Consider the following 24,177-nt stretch of genomic DNA (forward strand, 5'->3'; position numbering starts at 1 on the left):
ATATGATATGATATGATATGATATGATATGATATGATATGATATGATATGATATGATATGATATGATATGATATGATATGATATGATATGATATGATATGATATGATATGATATGATATGATATGATATGATATGATATGATATGATATGATATGATATGATATGATATGATATGATATGATATGATATGATATGATATGATATGATATGATATGATATGATATGATATGATATGATATGATATGATATGATATGATATGATATGATATGATATGATATGATATGATATGATATGATATGATATGATATGATATGATATGATATGATATGATATGATATGATATGATATGATATATGATATATGATATATGATATATGATATGATATGATATGATATGATATGATATGATATGATATATTATATGATATATGATATATGATATATGATATGATATGATATGATATGATATGATATGATATGATATGATATGATATGATATGATATGATATGATATGATATGATATGATATGATATGATATGATATGATATACGAGCGACGACTGGACGATTACGTGCTGCAACAGGATGGTGCACCACCTCATTTCCACAGGGAGGTCATAGCGTTTTAAAATCAAGAACTACACTACGAAGGTTCGCATGGGGAACGGATTGCGAACATATGATATTACTCTGGTTCACCACGATCGCCAGATTTAACATCTTGTAATTTCTTCCTGTGGGGATACGATAAAGGTCAATTGTTAGTTCCTCCTCTACCGGTGAATATTCTGGAAATGAAGCAGCGCATCCGAGCCGCCTTCCTAACCATCACCGTTGACATGTTGGGACGTGTGTGCGAAGAGATGTTCTATCGAGTAGATGTGTGTAGAGTGACAAAAAGCGCACATATCGAGCATTTGTAATGTATGTAATGAAAACTTTATGAGTTACATTACGTAATAAAACAAGATTCGTATTCCTACGTCAATTGCACTCTGTATTTTGATTTTTTGAATCCTCGGCAATCATTTTGAATTACCCTGTATATTTACCTCTATTGATTGCTCTATATCAAAATTATAATAATTTCGTGTGGCCGTTAATTGTGTGGTGCAGCGCTTGTAGGGCAGACCTTCCAAAGAGTGTGGGCGGCGTCTGCCGTGCGTAGTGAACTCCGTGTTAGTGCGGTAGAGGATAGTGTTGTGTGCGGTGTGTAGGAATGATGGAGACAGCACTGACACGCGGTTTCTAACTCAGAGGAATTAACCATACGCAGTTAAAATCCCCGACCCAGCCAGGAATCGAAGCGAAGGCCAGTACGCTGACCGTTCAACCAAGGACCGGATATATCGTAATTAACATCGCGCCACAAACATATCAATCAATCAAATCAATCAATACTGATCTGCATTTAGGGCAGTCGCCCAGGTGGCAGATTCCCTATCTGTTGCTTTCCTAGCCTTTTCCGAAATGATTTCAAAGAAATTGGAAATTTATTGAACGTCTCCCTTGGCAAGTTATTCCAATCCCTAACTCCCCTTCCTATAAATGAATATTTGCCCTAGTTTGTCCTCTTGAATTCCAACTTTATCTTCATATCGTGATCTTTCCTACTTTTATAAACGCCATTCAAACCTATTCGTCTACTAATGTCATTCCACGCCATCTCTCCGCTGACAGCTCGGAACATACCACTTAATCGAACAGCTCTTCTTCTTTCTCTCAATTCTTCCCAACCCAAACATTGCGACATTTTTGTAACGCTACTCTTTTGTCGGAAATCACCCAGAACAAATCGAGCTGCTTTTCTTTGGATTTTTTCCAGTTCTTGAATCAGGTAATCCTGGTGAGGGTCCCATACACTGGAACCATACTCTAGTTGGGGTCTTACCAGAGACTTATATGCACTCTCCTTTACATCCTTACTACAACCCCTAAACACCCTCATAACCATGTGTAGAGAACGGTACCCTTTATTTACAATCCCATTTATGTGATTACCCCAGTGAAGATCTTTCCTTATATTCTTTCCTTATATTCTTTTCACTGACACTGGATTTATGATTATTCACTGAAATTCACATCATGTATGGTTGAATCTTACACTTCCCTTACATAAAACATCCATCACTTATACACACCAATCACACTGAAGACTGACTAAAATTATTGCGATTGTGGTACCACTGCCTGTTATGGACCCACACGCCACATCATTGTTACAATGGCAAACCGCAGGGAAGTGCGCACACTTATTATCTTCCAACTAGATGTAATAATAATAATAATAATAATAATAATAATAATAATAATAATAATAATAATAATAATAATAATAATAATACCCGACCTCCAAAGTGAAATTTAGGGGAGAAATTTCAGACAGTTTTCAAATTAGGACAGGAGTGAGACAAAGGGACGTCCCCGTGGTGGAAGTTTAGCGTGCCTGCCTCTTACCCGGAGGCCCCGGCTTCGATCCCCGGCCAGGTCAGGGACTTTTACCTGGATCTGAGGGCTGGTTCGATGTCTACTCAGCCTAGGTGATTACAATTGAGGAGCTATCTGACGGTGAGATAGCGGCCCCGATCTCGAAAGCCACGAATAACGCCCGAGAGGATTTGTCGTTCTGACCGCATGTCACCTCGTAATCTGCAGGCCTTCGGGCTGAGCAGCGGTCACTTGGTAGGCCAAGGCCCTTCAGGGCTGTAGTGCCATGGGGTTAGGTTAGGTTAGGTAAAACAAGGAAATGAACTCTCTCCTCTGGTCTTCAACTGGGTTCTGCAAAAAGTTACTCGAGAAAGGCGCAAAAATGTGAGTAATGAAGGTGTTAAAAATGGGGTCAGACTAGGTTGTAACAGCAAGAACCTAACAATAGACTCCTTAACCTTTGCGGCTGATCTAGCGAGGTTTTCTGATTCACTTGACACAGCCAAAAGCCAAATAAACTAACTTCAGATGCAAGCGTTAAGGCAGGCGTCGAGATTTCATCGGAGAAAACACAGTTCATAACGAATATCAAGACGGCTCACCGAAATCTACAGGTCAATCACGGAAAAATAAAATGGGCAGGGAAATTCAAATACCTAGGCGAGTGAATATAACCTAATATTTCTGAGGAAGAGGCATTAATATCAAGAATCAACAAGATAAAAATGGCCTACCACCTCAGCAAAGATTTCTATAACAACCTGTCTGTATCTTCCAAATAAACTTGGATATTACTGTACAGTAATTCGACCTGGAGCTCTATAAGCAGCAGAATGCCTCTCAATAAATAAGAAAGGAAGATCATATGGAAGATCTTGGGTACAGTAAAGGAAAATGGAGAATATAGGAGAAGGCACAATCAAGAACTATCTTTGCGTATGGAGAAAATAACAGATACTGTTAATGGGTCTGGTTCACCGCGGTGGAAAAGGATTTACAAGAATAGGGGATCTTACATGATAACATCTTGCAACGCTACCCGTTGAAAAAGAAACTTGGAAGGTTTGCAGTTATTCCGAACAAAACCTAAAATGAAGACAAGCAAGACGTGGACCGAGGGTGGAAGGAAGCTCACCGAAGAAGGATGCGGGAGTACTGGGCGAGTGTTGAAGCTCAATAGCATGGTCCATAGCTGGCCGAAACGGAAAGAAGACCAACGACAAATTTTCCCTGAAATGCTTACAATTATAAGTAACCCACACATCGTCACTGCGTTTCTCTCATATGCTGTGCCTAGTAGAATGAGTACTGGAGAATAATAGATTATGGTTTTAATACGTAGAAAAGAAGTTAGTTAACATAGGTTACGTAATCTGATTACGTAGTGTCAAAAAGGTGCAAAACGGTGTCATGAAGGCTCTTCAAGTATCCTTCATCATATCAGGGGGTAAGACTATAAATGCAACTGACAGAATGGGAGTTGTTGAAAGATGTAACTGATAACTTCCCTAATGTACGTATAATGGCTCGCTTGAGCCCAGCTCACTGTCCACGGATTACACGCCACCTCTCTACATAGAAACGAGGGCTAAAACTCACCGCTCATGAATAACCTTTAATCCTGTTATTTCTCGCCGTAGTCCCGTGTTACGACACTGGTATAACATGTCATTAGTTTCTTAAAGGTTACTATAAATTCTTCTCAATTAAGAATAAGGTCTGCATACGGCAAGAGAGGAAAAATCCACAGTCTATTTCCAGTCATTTGACCGGCTCGGGAATGGAATGAATGAAGCCCCCATCTAGCGGCGAGGATAGGAATTGTGCCGGCTACCGAAGCCTGTCGCACTCCTCTGGGGCAATGATTAATGAATGACAGATGAAATGAAATGATACCGAAGAGTGTTCCTGGAATGAAATATGACAGGGAAAACCGGAGTACCCGGAGAAAAACGGGTCCGCCTCCGCCTTGTCCAGCACAAATCTCACATGGAGTGACCGGGATTTGAACCACGGAACCCAGCGGAGAGAGGCCGGCGCGCTGCTGCCTGAGCCACGGAGGCTCTACGGCAAAAGAGGACCTATTCTAATAATTATTTTCGTTGGGAAATTGATTTACCAAAAACAATGAATCCCAGGCCTTTGCCCACAATCAATGCCCAGAATCCTAGGTGATATAGGAATATTTTTATTCCTAGATGTTGGAATTATATTTCTCATTAGAACTTTCACTTAATAGATTATAGAAGTGAAAGGAATAGCACAATTCCAAGGTGCGTTATTGATTTCAACATGAAGCCATTATTATTATCAGAATTTTCTTTACGTCACACCAACACACACAGATCTTATGGTGACGACAGTATAAGAATGGGGTTAGGAGTGGAAAGGAGGCGGCCGTGGTCTTAATGAATGTACAGCCCCAGCATTTGCCTGGTGCGAAAATGGAAACCACGGAAAAACACCTTCAGTGCTGCCGACAGTGGGGTTCGAACATACCATCTTCCGTATACAAGCTCACAGCTGCTCGCTCTTAAGCGCACACTAACCATATTGACAGACTATACTGCTAATAATAAGAGTTGGCGTCTTTCAGGTAAGGTTGAAGGGAGGAGCACTGCACGTGCCATTTCACGATGTTGCCACATTCCAGCATTCCTTTTACATGCTCTTACCCCTCGCTTCCGGCTCACTTGTTCCCTCCTTCATTCTGGCCGCTGTGATCTGTTGTGGACTACCTGGCCAGGCGGTGTCGTCCTATTTGCGATCACTCTCATACAAACAATCAGGTTCTTATCAGTGACAGTGAGAGGTTTGGCAACTCCCAGCAAGACGAGCTGCCCTGAAGTGTTATCTCCATGGCAACCGCAGTCGCCCCACCCTCGTTTCCATGGCAACCACACAGCCACTCCCTTTATCCCGCCTCGGCAGGCAGTAAACGGACCTCCCTCTAAGAAATGTCAGACGCCAACTCTTATTATTAGCAGTATACATACACCAAATTCCGTTGCTTAAACAAAATTGTGAAAATCCTACAGCACATGAGATGAAACACAAAGGATATTTCGATTCTATATTAACTCAAGAAATGTGCAAAATGCTAAAATGTCGAAATGTTTAAATTGCAACATTTAAAACTTGAACTCATTACTATATAGCGTTTTTAATTAATGAACTTGGCAACTATGAACATGGGGTTGCGAAGTGTTTTGCTCGTCTGTTCGTTTAAAGTGTATACTTGTTTATATGATTCTTACTGTTGACAGCGGTTTCTCCGTAAACAAAATATGAAAATACTCAGCGTTACTCTTATTTTCTACTCGCCCAGCTGTGCGGTTAGCGGCGCGGAGCTGTGAGCTTGCATCCGGGAGATGGTGGATTCCAACCCTACAGTCGGCAGCCCTGAAGATGATTTTCCGTGGTTTCCATTTTTACATCAGGCAAATGCTGGGACTGTTAAGGCCACAGCCGTTTCCTTCACACTCCTAGGCCTTCCCTACCCCATCGTCGCCACACGACGTAACAGTGTCGGTGCAAAGTAGAGAATTGTAAAAGAAAAATATTCGAAACTCAAGCTAATGCAGCCCCTAAATTTTACGATGGTGTTCTATGCCGCTGATACAGGGACGCTCAAATTAAGTGACTGAAAGAAAGTCAACTTCTCCGAAATGCAGACATACAGAAGGATACTAAATATATTGTGGACAGAATATCTTACCAATACATCAATCGTAGAGTCCGACTCGTTGGCTGAATGATCAGCGTAGGCCTATTGGCCTTCGGTTCAGAGGGTCCCGGGTTCGATTCACGGCCGGGTTGGGGAATTTAACCTTCATTGATTAATTCCATTGGCTAGGGGGCCGGGTGATTGTGCTGTCTCCAACATCCCTGCAACTCACACACCACACGTAACACTACCCTCTACCACAATAACACGCAAGTTACCTACACACGGCAGATGCCACACTCCCTTATCGAAGGGTCTGAATTACAAGGGCAGTACCCGGCTAGAAATAGCCTCACGAAATTACTATTATCAATCGTAGAGCAGCTAACAATAGGAAATGCACTTTCCTGTACAACTAGCAAAATATAGCTGGAATGTTTTAGTCACATTATGCCCCGAACTAAAGTCTTACTGTTCTTGGAAAGCGGCGAAGGGTACGGAGACCTATATGTACATGATGGATGGATCAACTGGTTTAACTCAGTGGTATTCAAACGTTTCGGTTGGCGTATCCACAAAATCCAATGGTTTTACCTTCGTGCCCCCGAAGTACGAGTACTGTATACTGCGATTATACCAGAAATAACAAATGATTAACTATACTCATCATCATCATCATCATCATCATCCACAGCTTATAACGCTTGCTCAGGGTCCCTGCACGCCCTGGGGCATGAAAAAGTTGTGGCTGGAGATTTACGGTCGCAGGTCCTTCCGGACACCATGGACTTTTCAACTGAAAATACCACCTCAGCAACACCGGAATGACAGACTAGCACCTAAGCCACTACACCACCCTGTTCCCCAAAAATAACAATAATGTACTATATATATCGTCACTGGACAAAAGAAACCTCGTAACTCCTTCGGAATAAAATTTGCAGAAGAAGTCCAAAACTGAGCGTTCAGCAATGGCCGGAGAACTCAATCACAATCAACAGAATCAATCAATACTGATCTGAATTTAGGGCAGTCGCCCAGGTGGTAGATTCCCTATCTGTTGTTCTCCTAGCCTTTTCTTAAATGATTGCAAAGAAATTGGAAATTTATTGAACATCCCCCTTGGTAAGTTATTCCAATTCTTAACTCCCCTTCCTATAAACGAATATTTGCCCCAATTTGTCCTCTTTAATTCCAACTTCATATTGTGATCTTTCCTACTTTTAAAGACACCACTCAAACTTATTCGACTACTGATGTGCCCCCCAAGCCATCTCTCCACTGAGCGCTCGGAACATACCACTTTGTCGAGCAGCTCGTCTCCTTTCTCTCAAGTCTTCCCAGTCCAAACTTGCAACACTTTTGTAACGCTACTCTTTTGTCGGAAATCGCCAGGAAAAATTCGAGCTGCTTTTCTTGGATTTTTTCCATTTCTTGAATCAAGTAATCCTGGTGAGGTTCCTATACACTGGAACCATACTCTAGTTGGGGTCTTACCAGAGACGTATATGCCCTCTCCATTACATGCTTCCTACAACCCCTAAATACCCTCATAACCATGTGCAGAGATCCGTACCCTTTATATACAATGAAGATCTTTCCTTATATTAACACCTAGATGTTTACAATGATCCCCAAAGGGAATTTCACCCCATCAACGCAGTAATTAAAACTGAGAGGACTTTTCCTATTTGTGAAACTCACAACCTGACTTTTAACCCCGTTGGTCATCATACCATTGCCTACTGTCCATCTCACGACATTATCGAGGTCATTTTGCAGTTGCTCGCAATCTTGTAACTAATTTAGTACTCTGTACAGAATAACATCATCTGCAAAAATCCTTATTTCTAATTTCACTTGTTTACACATATCATTGATATATATAAGAAAATATGAAGGTCCAATAATACTGCTTTGAGGAATTCCCCTCTCAATTATTACAGGGACTGATAAAGCTTCACCTACTCTAATTCTCTGAGTTCTATTTTCTAGAAACATAGCCACCCATTCAGTCACTCTTTTGTCAAGTCCAATTGCACTCATTTTTGCCAGTAGTCTCCCACGATCTACCCTATCAATGCCTTAGATAGGTCCATCGCAATACAATCCAATTGACCTCCTGAATCCAGGATATCTGCTATATCTTGCTGGAATCCTACAAGTTGAGCTTCAGTCGAATAACCTTCCCTAAACCCAAACTGACTTCTATCAAACCAGTTATTAATTTCGCAAACATGTCTTATATAATCAGAAAGAATGCTTTCCCGAAGCTTACATGCAATGCATGTCAAATTGACTGGCCTGTAACTTTCAGCCTTATGTCTATCACCCTTTCTTTTATACACAGGGGCTACTATAGCAACTCTCCATTCATTTGGTATAGCTCCTTCATGCAAACAATAATCAAATAAGTACTTCAGATATGGTACTATATCCCAACCCATTGTCTTTAGATTATCTCCAGAAATCTGATCAAATCCAGTCGCTTTTCTAATTTTCAACTTTTGTATCTTATTGTAAATGTCATTGTTATCATATGTAAATTTTATTACTTCTTTGGCCTTAGTCTCCTCCTCTCTCTCGACATTATCCTTGTAATCATCAATCCTTAGATACTGGTGACTGAATACTTCTACCTTTTGAAGATCCTCGCATACACACTCCCCTTGTTTATTAATGATTCGTGGAATGTCCTTGTTGGAACCTGTTTCTGCCTTAAAGTGCCTATACATACTCTTCCATTTTTCAGTAAAATTTGTATGGTCACCAATTATGCTTGCCATCATGTTATCCTTAGCTGACTTCTTTGCTAGATTCAGTTTCCTAGTAATTTCTTCCAATTTCTCCTTACTTCCATAGCCATTTCTATCTCTATTTCTTTCCAACCTGCACTTCCTTCTGAGTCTCTTTACTTCTCTATTATAATATAGTGGATCATTACCATTCCTTACCACCTTTCAACGTACAAACCTATTTTAACATTCCTGAACAATTGCTTTAAACCCATCCCAGAGTCTGTTTACATTTTTATGTACCGTTTACCACCGGTCATATTTACTTTTTTAAACTCCCTCATTGCCTGTTTTATCAGCCTTATGGTACTGCCTAATAGTCCTAATTTTAATATCTTCCTTTGTTTCAAATTTATTTTTAGCTTCCATAAAAGCAGCTTCGTGATCACTAATACCATCTATTACTTCGGTTTCTCTACAGAGCTCATCTGGTTTTATCAGCACCACATCCAGAATATTCTTCCCTCTAGTTGGGTCCATCACTTTTTGAATCAAATGCCCATCCCATATTAACTTATTTGCCATTTGTTGGTCATGCTTCCTGTCGTTCGCATTACCTCCCCAATTGACATTTGGTAAATTGAGATCGCCCTATACAATCACGTTCCTTTCCTTATCGTTTCCCACATAGCTGATTATATTATCAAATAATTCTGAATCAGCGTCAGCGCTACCCTTTCCCGGTCTGTACACTCCAAAGACATCAAGTTGCCTATTATCTTCATAGATGAGCCTTACACGTAGAATTTCATGTTTGTCATCTTTAACTTTTATGTAGCTTACAAATTCTTCTTTCTCCAGAATTAGTACTCCACCTCCTACCATCCCTATCCTATCTCTACGATACACCCTCCAGTTCCGTGAGAAAATTTTTGCATCCATTATATCATTTCTCAGCCATGATTCAACTCCTATTGCAATATCTGGTAAGTATATACCTATTAATTTACTTAATTATATTCCTTTACTTACAATACTTCCACAGTTGAGCACTAACATTTTTATGTTATCCCTATTTGATTTCCTATTCCCTGTTCCCTTATCACCACTCCCTAGCCTGCCCCCCGTTTCCATGAATGTACCGCCCTATAACCCTTCTAAACAAATTCCCTAACTTATATGTACCATTGCGGTTTAAGTGATGGCCATCGGAGCGCAGATCCCTATCTTCTACCCACCCATTCGGATCTAGAAATCTCACTCCAGTTTCCCATATGCCCACTCCATAGTCTCATTTAAATCCTCTGGCATTTCCATTGCCTAACGATAGCCCAATTACTCGACCATTGGAGACTTCTGTTACCTTCTCAGGCAACGCGGCAATCCTTCACAAGGCATATGAAGAAACGTGTTCTTTCGTGTGTGAAATTAGGTTTTTCATCTCCTGCTAGCGATATGTATGAGAGTATTATTAATGCAACAATTACTATTGTACTTGTGTACTGTTACCGTACTGAGAAAATGGAAGTGAATGAGTGGATTTCGAAACAAAAATTCACAGTTCTAGCCCGTCAGGCAAGCAACTCTTTGCTGAAAACATGCTAGGGATATGAGCTACGAATTTTAGGCAAATAAAATATAATAAAGTATGAGAATATATTATTTATTTATTCCTAAAAGTCAGTTGAACTGTAGACATGACCTATGCATTTGAGCAAGCTATTATTTTCCAATTATATCGGTGTATTACCGGTATACGTCTTTAAATTGATTAAAAATCAGTTTATTTGTTTTTATGTTCTTACGAGAAATAAACAATACGGTACTTCTTCTCATATATTGTACTGGGGTAACATTTGTACGTAAGTAGTCTACAATGCATGGTGTAGCGTTTTTGCACACTCTTTTTGTTTACCAATATGATCAAATAAACCAAAAATCTTCTGCCAATTACACATCTAATCTTCCTGTAATAATTTGTTCACGTTAGAGTTGTGGGTGTAAATAAATTCATAAATTTAAGCCAGTCTTAAGTCACGTGAAGATTTAGAATCACCGCCTCGTAAAGCCCTTTTGAATTCGCCCGCGAAACGATCTGATTGGCTAACTTCAGTAGCTGATAAATAGATAACGGCGCGAGATATCTAATTACTCCTTTTCAAATTATTTATCAGCATGACCAACCCTCTAACGCTGATATACACGATTCACGATGTTTCCAGCCACTCCCTGTGCCATTACCTAACTATATGATACTGCAGACTAACTGAGATATTAATGGAATATTTAAGTATGCAGTTTAATTAAATTATATAAACAAATGGATATGAATATGTTAACTTCGAAAATTCTTTTGTATTTCATTAGCAAATTTCTATTTATCCAACTAGTGAATTAATATTACATTTTTTCTGGAAACGACCTTTACAATCTAGTATTTATATAAATAAATCTGATATAATAAATTTACTGGAATGTAATTGAAAGTCAGCTGAATGATAGACCGCTTTGACTGAATGCAAATAGCCCTATTTACATAATATATATATACGCATGCGCGAGTGTGTACTGGGCAATTTCTACTCACGTAATGTGACTTAATTTCAAGAATCCCCCATTTAGTGTTTTATATAGATGGCTTCGATGTCATTTCCTAACACTTTCACTGGCATACATGCCTGTATTGTATTTATTTGTTACGACGCTGGTTGAGAATAAGGGTGTTAACAAGCTGCTCATCCTAATAAGGAAGAGTAGTAGCACTAGTAGTATTAGTAGTAGTATTCATTGTTTGAGTGTAATGACGGTACACCGAGCGAGTTGGTCACGCGGTTAGGGTCGCGTAGCTGTGAGCTTGCGTTGCCGAAAATCTTCGGTGTGTTAGTGTGACGTTAAGGAGACCCTCCGGACATAAAAATATATTTTTACCCAATGCATGGATTTTTCACGAAAATTAGTGGTTATGTCACGAACATAAAAGTAGAGATATCACGAGCATTTCTTCCATATAGCCAAACGCCGGATCCCGTGAGATCTCCGAAGGAGCAGGAGATCTGAATTTGCCAGATGTCAATTGGAAAGGAAATGCAAACGACAGGAAGCATGACCAACAAATGGCAAATAAGTTAATATGGGAAGGACAGCTGATTCAAAAAGTGACGGAACCAACCAGAGGGAAAAATATCCTGGATGTGGTGCTGATAAAACCAGATGAGCCCTATAGGGAAACTGAAGTAATAGATGGTATTAGTGATCATGAAGCTGTGTTGGTCGTAGGTAAAAATAAATGTGATAGAAAGGAAGGTCTTAAAAGTAGGACTATTAGGCAGTACCATATGGCTGATAAAGCAGGCATGAGGCAGTTTCTAAAAAGTATCTATGATCGGTGGAAAACGGTAAAAAAAATGTAAACAGACTCTGGGATGGGTTTAAAGAAATTGTTGAGGAATGCGCAAACAGGTTTGTACCTTTAAGGGTGGTAAGGAATGGTAAAGGCCACCTTATTATAATAGAGAAATAAAGAGACTAAGAAGGAGGTGCAGACTGGAAAGAAATAGAGTTAGAAATGGCTGTGGAAGTAAGGAGAAATTGAAGGAACTTACTAGAAAATTGAATCTAGCAAAGAAGGCAGCTAAGGATAACATGATAGCAAGCATAATTGGCAGTCATACAAATTTTAGTGAAAAATGGAAGGGTATGTATAGGTATTTTAAGGCAGAAACAGGTTCCAAAAAGGACATTCCAGGAATAATTAATGAACAAGGAGAGTGTGTGTGTGAGGATGTTCAAAAGGCAGAAGTATTTAATCAGCAGTATGTAAAGATTGTTGGTGACAAGGAAAATGTCGAGATAGAGGAGGAGACTAAAGCCAAAGAAGTATTAAATTTTACATATGATAGTAATGACATTTACAATAAGATACAAAAGTTGAAAACTAGAAAAGCGGCTGGAATTGATCAGATTTCTGGGGATTTACTAAAGACAATGGGTTGGGATATAGTACCATATCTGAAGTACTTACTTGATTATTGTTTGGTCAGAGGAGCTATACCAGATGAATGGAGAGTTGCTATAGTAGCCCCTGTGTATAAAGGAAAGGGTGATAGACATAAAGCTGAAAATTACAGGCCATTACGTTTGACCTGCATTGTATGTAAGCTTTGGGAAGGCATTCTTTCTGACTATATTAGACATGTTTGTGAAATGGGTAACTGGTTCGATATAGGGCAGTTCGGTTTTGGGAAGGGTTAGTCCACTGAAGTTCAACTTGTGGGATTCCAGCAGGATGTAGCAGATATCTTGGATTCTGGAGGTCAAATGGAATGTATCGCAATTGACCTGTCTAAAGCATTTGATAGGGTGGATCATGGGAGAATACTGGCAAAAATGAGTGCAATTGGACTTGACAAAAGAGTGACTGAATGGATTGCTATATTTCTAGAAAATAGATTTCAGAGAATCAGAGTAGGCGAGGCTTTATCTGACCCTGTAATAATTAAGAGGGGAATTCCTCAAGGCAGTATTATCGGACCTTTATATCTATATAAATAAAATTGTTTCTGTTTGTCTGTTTGTCTGTCTGTTTGTCTGTTCCACCATCACGTCGAAACGGCTGGATAGATCTCAACCAAACTTCATATTTAGAGTATACTGACCCCGGGGAAGGTTTCGATATGCATATCATTTTAAAATCTTTGAAAAGACGGGGGTTTTATAGGAAAAACGGTTTTCCTCCATTTTCTCTTATACTATTATAGGCAAAATATCGAATTTGTCGTATAAGGACGAGACAAAGCTCAATTTAATGCTCTTGACGCAAAGAACAAAACTCGGTAAGCCCTACGGGCCCGAAAACCATGTTTTAAGGCCCTAAAACCAACCGTTACGGAGATATTGGCACCACACTACCCCTGCTCTAGGAATCGGATAAAGAAATGAACTGCCGTAACCATGGCAACGTCAGCTCCAGGATTCTAGAGCAGTGAGATTATGCATGTACGTTTGGGCATAGCTGTCAACCAAAATAGGTACAAATAAGACTTAATATCTGGGAAAAAATATACTGTTGTGTAAGGCACTCATAGGACTCCTTTGGGCGGGGATGGAAAGGGGGTGAAGAACGAGTGTAAAAATCTTACTATATATAGAAATGGAAGTGTGTGTGTAAATGACACATCTCCAACTAAACCACTGGAGCAATTTCAACCAAACTTGGTACACGAATCACTTACTATCGGGAGACGATCACTGTGGGGGGTAAGCCATCCCTAGCGCCCTTAAGGGAGAGGGTCAGGGGGGTGGTAGTTACAATAATAATCGAGAATAGTGTCGAATTCATAGTTTTCGGGGTCGCTGAGTTGAAAAGTGATACTCTAGAATTTTTTTAAAATCCAGCCCCCTTTTAGGTTGGGAGCAAAGGGTGGGGGGGGGGGGTGAGATATAGAAATAATTAAAAACAGTTTCGAATCCATAGATTTCAGGGTCTCTGAGATGAATAGTATTACTCCGGATTTTTTGCAAATCCAAGTGGGGAGCGAAGGGGGTGAGATATAAAATTAATCGAAAAACTACATATAAAAATATTATCTTCTTCTTCTTACTATATATAAAAATTGATGTATGTGTGTGCGTGGGTGTGTGGGTGTGGGTGTGTATATGACACATCTCCTCCTAAACCACTGGAGCAATTTCACCAAACGTGGTACACTTATCAATTAGTATCAGGAGACAAACCGCGTGAGGGTAAGACACCCCTAGCACCCTTTTGGCAGGGGGCGAGGGGAGTGGTATAAAAATAATCTTATAAATAAAGTTGTTCGTTTCTGTTTGTTTGTTTGTTTGTTTGTTTGTTTGTTTGTTTGTTTGTTTGTTTGTTTGTTTGTTTGTTTGTTTGTTTGTTTGGCTTAAGTGCGGCCAATATCCAGTATTCGGGAGATAGTAGGTTCGAACCCCACTGTCGGCAGCTCTGAAAATGGTTTTCCGTGGTTTCCCATTTTCACACCAGGCAAATGCTGGGGCTGTACCTTAATTAAGGCCACGGCCGATTCCTTCCAACTCCTATCCCTTCCCTGTCCCATCGTCGCCATAAGAGCTATCTGTGTCGGTGCGACGTAAAGCAACTAGCAAAATAAAAAGAATAAAAATGTTTGTTTGTTCCACCATCACGTCGAAAGGGCTGGATAGATCTCAACCAAACTTCATATTTAGAGTATACTCACCCCGGGGAAGGTTTCGATATGCATATCATTTTAAAATCTTTGAAAAGACGGGGGTCTATAGGAAAACCACAACGGTCTTCCTCCATTTTCTCTTATACTATTGATTTTCTGCAAACTCTGTGGACCGTATGTGAAAGGTCTCTTCATCACAAACAACTTTCGTTGTGTTCATAATTTACCTTACTCTTCAAATGACGGAGAAATTTACTATTTTCTGCCGATACCATGCTCGGCATTGAGGGACCGACAGAGCGATAACGAATATATGGGTTACCATGGCAACGTCTCTGACTGCTTGCCAGCAGGGAAGTAACGTATTGTCATTTTCCTCATCATTCCTTTAAATTCGTGGTTGTTCCTTGGGTAGAAAGCAAGAGAGTCGTCAATCGGCCATTCTGCGGGATATTGGCGGAATATCATTGGAGGTTATAACCGTCCTCGAATAGCATAAGTAATAACACAAATATTCATCTTCTTATCTGATTACCTAAGAATCCCTGCGCCTAAATTTCTCTCCGATTACCGCTTTCTTATATCCATAACTCACTCCGGCATAATTTATTGAGGAGCATTTGATTTTCCAATACATTCACTTGGTATTTATATATTTGTCGTCATCCGGATGTCCTCTGTTATAATCTATTTTCTATTAATTTCAACTTACTAAACTGTATTACTTTCTTCCTTAATTACCACGTATGTATGCGAGTGCTAATCCCGAATGCTGTACACTCTTTCCTTTGAGGAAATATTCTAAGCTATGCAAATGTATAACTTCTGGCCCAGGAAAATTCCGAAATATGGATGCAATTTTAACGGCGGTGCAGACCTTCGTTTCGGGGTAATTGGTGGCTAATCAGTAAGTCGTATCAAAAGTCACAAAGCAAATTGCGTTTCATTTTGGAGAGATCTACAACTTTTGTCCTGTGACTTTTCGTCGTATTTCTATCCCTAATACATTAAACACAAGTTGATTTTGTACTTTTACACGTATATGTTATCATTTGGCACACTTATAGGAAAGGTAGAATCATGACATTCGGCACGCACATTGACATGACCATTGGCAATGTTATAGCCAAATTTTATGATTCTAGCTGTCACATGAGAATCAAAAATATAAAGTAGCATTCAAAAACTGTACAAGATTTCACCCCATTCAATGACTCTAACTCAATCTAACCCATAAATAAAGGAGATACGAGAAGATGTCATAGGACCAACCATGTAGAGCACTGAAAGGGGCGTCTGATGGTGAAGTCCGTTTGTAGATACGTCGTACAGTTGCAAAGCAGTAACTATCGAAATAAAGGTCTACACTTCTAAAGTATGTCTGTACATTGACAATTTTGGCGAAATTTCCGTACAGTTATTCGTTTCAGGTGTAATAATGACCATCTGCATATATTCTGTTTTGGTGTCTGTCTGTTTGTTTGTTTGTCTGTTTGTCTAAAACTTGGAAACTACTGGATATATTTCCACCAAACTTGATATTTAGAATCCATCTGTCCTTTGGTAGGTTTTAGGGCAAGTATTGTTTCTGAATCCCTGAATTGACTGGGGGATTATACGAAACCGAAACCGTCATTTTGCAACCAAACTTAATGTAAATTTAGCTGCCGTAATGGAAATTCATTTCTAGGCCTTTTTCCTCATGTGCATCATTTCAATACGAGGATTAATAAGGGAGATATCATTAACGGACCGTTTTCCGGTACAAGTCCCACCGGACTTAACTCAAGAGCGGGTGCGTGTAAAGCGTATGTTTTACAACTTGAAAACTACTGAAGATATTTGAGTCAAACTTTATATTAACATCCACCTGTCCAACGGTAGGTGTTAATCGTCAATAACATTTCATGTTCCCGGAATGGACTGGCGGTTTATAGGGAACCGAAATGGTGATTTTACTCTTCCAGAATATATACAGTACAAGACCAACCTGACTGGAAATCGACCAAACATGATGGAATTCCATCTCTAAAACTTTTTTTCATGTGCATTTTTTCGACAGGAGGATTAATAAGGGAGATATCATAAACGGTCCGTTTTTCCGGTTAAGTCCAGCGGATATAGCCCAAAAGGTGTTGTACGTGGAGCAGGTTCCTTATTTATCTATGTAAATAAAATCGTAACTACTGTGTGCCTGTACATAGACTATTTTGTCGAAATTTTCGTACAGCTACTCGCTTAAGGGGTAATAATGATCATCTGCATATTTTTTGGTTTAGTATCTTGAAAGTTCTACTTTTTACACTTCTCACTGAAAACCCAGATTGCGGCATAATCTGCCAGTCGAGAAAGAAAACTGAAATTTGGCAAAATTTTACGACTTAGCCTTAACGGGCGGAAAACTTCCAAGAGCTTTAAATTTTTCCCTTTCTATCCCGAAGAATATCGAAATATGGAGGCAATTTTAATGATGGTGCAGACCTTCGGGAAGTATCATCACATAACGGATGGCACAATCCCCGTTCAATTTGGAGTGATCTACAACCTTGGTCGTACGACTTTTTGTCGTATTTATATCCATTTTACGTTTGACTTTTCTCTATTTCTCGATCTTAAGTAAAGTAGTACTTTTCACATACATAATTCATACCTTCCATCACTTAGAGGAAAGATAGAATCATCATACTCTACACGAAAATTGGTCCACCCAGTAGCCATATGTGAGCCAAATGCTATGTATGTAGCTGTCACTTAATTATCCGAAAAGCAATGCAATGTGAGATAATCTTACACAAATTTTACCCAAGTTTCTAACTCAATCTGACCCATGAATAGATGAGATATCATATGACCAGCAATTTAGGCCGCTAAATCCGGCGTCTTATGGTACAATCTTTTCTCGATATGATGTACCGTTTAGAAGCAGTTAATCTGTAAATGAAGGTCTGCAATATTGTAAACAAGCACATACTTTCGTATGTCGAACTATATATATTCACTGATGTCGATTTTGTAGCGATCGAGAAAGGGTGTGTATGCTATTGTAATCAGTACTCCGCACACCGACTATGACTGGCAGTAGGAATGGAGTCCTTCTCCAATTCCTGTGTAACTGGCATTAATGAGGCAGGCCTACCATTGTAATGAATAATTCACTTCTCGATTTGACTTTCAGAAGGCAAGGGAGCATGCAGCATACAGTCTTTGGCTGTAGGCAAGCGTTCCCGCAGTTATAAACAGATGTACCCATCTAAAATGTGACTGGCATTAGGCATACTGGCCTGCTATTTTGATGGAAACTCATCAACTTGGTGTGACTGGCAGGAAGCTGGCTGGCAGTTGGAAAAGGGGCCTATCATTATAATGATAACTGCACAACTCAATTTTGACTGGTTGTAGGGAAGTTTCCTGCCATTATAATAAAAACTCTTCAATTTGTAATATGTCTGGAGGTAGGAAAGGGGGCCTGCAATTGTAACGGAAACTCCCCAAATAGATTGTGACCGCGCAGTAGGCAATGGGGCCTGCAATTATAATGTAAACTTCCCAACTCGATTGTGAATCGCAGTAGGGAAGTGAGCCTGTCGTTATCATCACAAATCCGTAACAAGCACTTTACACTGGAAACAACGTATGGGGACCTCTGCATATTGTTTCTCGGATAACGCTAAGAGACATGCTATTTTAAAACAATCTTATTTACTGCATGTACAGTATTTACTTCAATATTCGTATACAATGCAGAATACCGTAGCGAAGCACGGGTACATTTGCTAGTTTTCTTATATATATAAATGATATGAGTAAAGGAGTGGAATCGGAGGTAAGGCATTTTCCGGATGATGTTATTCACTATAGAGTAATAAATAAGTTACAAGATTGTGAGCAACTGCAGTGTGACCTCGAAAATGTTGTGAGATGGACAGCAGGCAATGGTATGATGATAAACGGGGTTAAAAGTCAGGTTGTGAGTTTCACAAATAGGAAAAGTCCTCTCAGTTTTAATTACTGCGTTGATGGGGTGAAAGTTCCTTTTGGGGATCATTGTAAGTATCTAGGTGTTAATATAAGGAAAGATCTTCATTGGGGTAATCACATAAATGGGATTGTAAATAAAGGGTACCGATCTCTGCACATGGTTATGAGGGTGTTTACGGGTTGTAGTAAGGATGTAAAGGAGAGGGCATATAAGTCTCTGGTAAGACCCCAACTAGAGTATGGTTCCAGTATATGGGACCCTCACCAGGATTACCTGATTCAAGAACTGGAAAAAAATCCAAAGAAAAGCAGCTCGATTTGTTCTGAGTGATTTCCGACAAAAGAGTAGCGTTACAAAAATGTTGCAATGTTTGGGTTGGGAAGAATTGAGAGAAAGAAGAAGAGCTGCTCGACTAAGTGGTATGTTCCGAGCTATCAGCGGAGAGATGGCGTGGAATGACATTAGTAGACGAATAGGTTTGAATGGCGTTTATAAAAGTAGGAAGGATCACAATATGAAGATAAAGTTGGAATTCAAGAGGACAAATTGGGGCAAATATTCATTTATAGGAAGGGGAGTTAGGGATTGGAATAACTTACCAAGGGAGACGTTCAATAAATTTCTATTTTCTTTGAAATCATTTAGGAAAAGGCTAGGAAAGCAACAGATAGGGAATCTGCCACATGGGCGACTGCCCTAAATGCATATCAGTATTGATTGATGATTGATGATTGTTAAGCGACATTCGGCGTGGTCAAGATTTGGATGGGCTGCCGCGGGCTCTTGGTGGGGGGTAAGGGAATGGAGGAGCGGAAAGGAAGTGGCCACCATACCGTACGTAAATTCCGGCTCAGGCACACCTCCGCGGAGGTTCGGACCAGCCTTCGGGCAGAATACAACCTTACCTTACCTACTTTCATATATAATTAATAGTTTTTCCAAAATATTTGTTGAAATTTTTAATTCAATTTCTTTTATGAAATTTAATTAACATGTTAATGTAAATTTGTGATAAAATAGACAATACACCCTTAAAAAAACTACATGCCGATTTTTCTGTACATAATTCATATAAAGAGATTTATCGTATTAAAGTTTGTATAATTTTTAGGTTCTAAAATTTTGGACTTAAAAATCCCTACTTCTTGAAAAAATTCTGCAATCAAAAGTTTCATATGCATCTTTGTTAATATAGCTGTGAGACATATCACTGTAATAATGCTTTGCTTGCCAATTGTAATTTTACATTAAAATCCCATTTTTGTCCCATAATATTCTGCCAAATGTAACAAAATTTGTATGTTAATTATCACATTTTTTTTTTTTGCTAGGGGCTTTACGTCGCACCGACACAGATAGGTCTTATGGCGACGATGGGATAGGAAAGGCCTAGGAGTTGGAAGGAAGCGGCCGTGGCCTTAATTAAGGTACAGCCCCAGCATTTGCCTGGTGTGAAAATGGGAAACCACGGAAAACCATTTTCAGGGCTGCCGATAGTGGTTAATTATCACAAATTGATCACAAATTTATTTTAACTGGAACCATACTCTAGTTGGGGTCTTACCAGAGACTTATATGCCCTCTCCTTTACATCCTTACTACAACACCTAAACACCCTCATAACCATGTGCAGAGGTCTGTACCCTTTATTTACAATCCTGTTTATGTGATTGCCCCAATGAAGATCTTTCCTTATAATTTGATAAATTGTTTGAATTCAGCGGAATAACTTCGTTGCAAGAAGAAAGAAACTCAATCCTCTTAATTTCAGTCATAAAAAATTTCACCAAAATGACAAATATATATCGAATTATTTTATCTCCGGAGAGTCGCCTTAAAATACTAGAAAAGAACTAGGGCATTTCATAATTAGGACTCGGAAGTTGAAGACCAATAAACTGCCTGAAAAGGACCTATAAAAAGACATAAAATATAAAAAATACCTAAAAGGATGTAAAAATGCTATCCAAATACATTCATATTTTTTGTTAAATTACATACTTAATGGATGAATATATTTTAAAATGCAAAATTCTGGTGGTATGCGACATACAGTGCAATTGGCTTTGCACTATAGTCATTTCCAGGTTCTTAGGTGTAAAGGATCGTCAGTTTTCAGACAGCACATTGTAAAACATCGAGAAACTTATCTCCACATCAACGGGTGTTAATGGTTCATACTTAAAGCAGGTGAGAGCTTCTTCAAGAACATTCACATGAAAATTTTATCCTTTCAATATTTCACTTATCTTGCACATAATCTGATACCCCGTTTTTTAAATCATTAGTTTGACTTTTTACTTCATTTCACTTCATTTTCTCTCTAAAAACGGGGCTAAAAGGACCTATAGGCCAAAAACGCCGAAAAAGACAAAAAAGGACAAATAAAACCCACCATTTGCTGGCCTGCAATGATCCAGAATGAACATATATTATGTTGGATCTCGTATTCGGACATTCGAGTAAAAAGGATTTTTAATGATAAATAACGTTATTGGCTTTACGTCCCACTAACTAAATTTACAGTTTTCGAAGACGCCAAGGTGCCTGAATTTAGTCTCGCAGGAGTTCTTTTACCTGCCAGTAAGTCTAACGGCACTAGCCTTACGTATTTAAGCACCTTCAAATACCACCGGACTGAGCCAGGATCGAACCTGCCAATTTGGGGTCAGAAGGTCAGCGCCTCAACCGTCTGAGCCACTCAGCCCGGCAAGAGGATTCTTCCTCGCCATCCGGGTCCTATTGATAAAAAAGGGAAAGCGACTAAAGGCTAGCAAAGGAAAGTCGCGGTTTGACTCGCAGACTTTCCTTCATCCGACAGTTAAAATTAAATTAAATTAAATATTTATCTCTTTTTCTTTATATATGCGGCTAATGACTTAGAGAGGGTTCATGGATTTTTATAAGCAAAGTCAGAGGAGGAATTTGCTAGTTGTTTTACGTCGCACCGACACAGATAGGTCTTACGGCGACGATGGGACAGGAAAGGGCTAGGAGTGGGAAGGAAGCGGCCGTGGCCTTAATTAAAGTACAGCCCCAGCATTTGCCTGGTGTGAAAATGGGAAACCACGGGAAACCATTTTCAGGGCTGCCGACAGTGGGGTTTGAACCTACTATCTCCCGAATACTGGATACTGGCCACACTTAAGCGACTGCAGCTATCGAGCTCAGTGGAGGAATTTGTGCTATATTACCTTTTATACTGGAGTTGCCTGTCTAAGGCAACGAAAATATACTCGGTTCATCCAGGAGGAAGTGTGTTCGATCCCCGTGAGGGAATCAAAGATTTATGAGAGAGATTTTCACTTCTGGAGAGGCATATGTCCTCCAACAAAAATGAGTACCACGGTAATTCCTGAATTCAAGGTTGCAGAACAAAGAGCTATACCACTTCGTGTCGGGACTAGAGATAGTAGAATCCTTTTCCTTCAACAAATCCAAGGGTTTGTTGAGGCCAGCAAGGAGATAGCAAAAATATACATTTTATACACGATAATCTTCTGGCACAAGTTTCACTCATTTTACAGTAAATTTATTTGGAAGGGAGAAGTACACTATCATATTAAAGCAAAATTAATTCTTATGTCTTAGAAGATACTATTAGTAGCATCTATTCCCTTTTAATTTTCAACTCATTTCAAAGTACACAACTCAGAATTGATTATTAGTAAAATTAAATACCACTATAATTAAATAATGAAATGAAAGTATAACGAAAAATCGTCTGGAGACCACCTCACCAACAAGGAGGTAGTACGTTTGTTTGTTTGTTTGTTTGTTTGTTTGTTTGTTTGTTTGTTTGTTTGTTTAACTGTCTGTCCAATCCTTGTCCAGTTTCTCTACAGGGTCGAGTATGGGGTGGGATGAATCTGTCGTGGTGGGTTTTTATGGCCAGACAAGGAGGTACTACGTCGTGCCCTAAAATTATACAAAGGTCTAAACCTCGAAAAACATAGAAAAGCAGCCTATTTCGTCTTCACTTTTCGATATTACAAATACATCCTGATGAAACTGTTCACAGAAGGGGAAGATAGAAGGAAAACAAGGAGGGGGACAGAGAAGCATCTCATCGACAGCAGTTCGATAAACACAATACGGCAATCGTGATATAGAAAGCGTACGGTAGAAATAATTGTTCCACATTCATAAAAAACGGCTTTGCTTTTAGCATTATGAGTAACGTAAATACGGTACCTAGTCAAATATTTATCAAGAATATTAAAAATAGTTACAATAGCATCACGAGCCTAGTCCCTTAAACACTTTAATGAGATAGGACATTGTTAAGCTTCAAGTTCCTTCATGCATTAATGAGATTAGACGCTGTTAAGATTTACAGATAAGTTCCTTAGTATAGCCGGCCCCACAGTGTAGGGGTAGTGTGCCTGCCTCTTATCCGAGGACCGGGGTTCGATTCCCGGCCAGGACAGAGTTTTACCTGGATCTGAGTGCTAGTTCGAGGTCCACTCAGCCTGCGTGATTGCAATTTAGGAGCTATCTGACGTTGAGATACATGCCCCAGTCTAGAAACATAAGAATAACGGTCGCGAGGTTTCGTCGTGCTGGCCACATGACACCTCATAATCTGCAGGCCTTCAGGCTGAGCAGCGATCGTTTGATAGGACATGGCCCTTCGGGGCTGTTGCGCCATGTAAGGAGGGGGGGTGTTCCTTAATATACATTAATGACATTGGACTTCTATAACCATTTTTATGTTCCCACGTAAACATTAGTCAGATCGAATACTGTTTCAATTTTAAGTTCCTTAGCAGGTTTATACATGAATCAGTCTAGATTTTGTTCAGCCTTAATTTCCTCCGTATACATCAATTGGGTAATTTCTTAACCTTTACATTCCCAAATAAAGGTTAAAGAGATTGAATTTTTGCAAAGTTTTAAGTTCCTTAGTGTATTTTAATATTAGACTTTGTTAATCTTTAAGTTCTTTAGTAGGTAGGCTACACATTAATGAGATCGGATTTTTGTTAAGGTCTAGGTTTTTAATACACATTAATGTGAATTCGATCCCCCTTATCGTGGGCTTTCTTAAGCTTTCTTTATGCCTTTAAGTAGCCTCCTCCGCAGATCAGGGTGGAATGCCACCCTCCGGATGCGAAGATCTTATGTTTACATTTAAACAGCAACTTTAACGCATTAAAATACTAACTCATCTGAAGACATCTTCTGCGTATCCGCGA

The sequence above is a fragment of the Anabrus simplex genome, chromosome 3, assembly GCF_040414725.1.
Source record: "Anabrus simplex isolate iqAnaSimp1 chromosome 3, ASM4041472v1, whole genome shotgun sequence".
Lineage (NCBI taxonomy): Eukaryota > Metazoa > Arthropoda > Insecta > Orthoptera > Tettigoniidae > Anabrus > Anabrus simplex.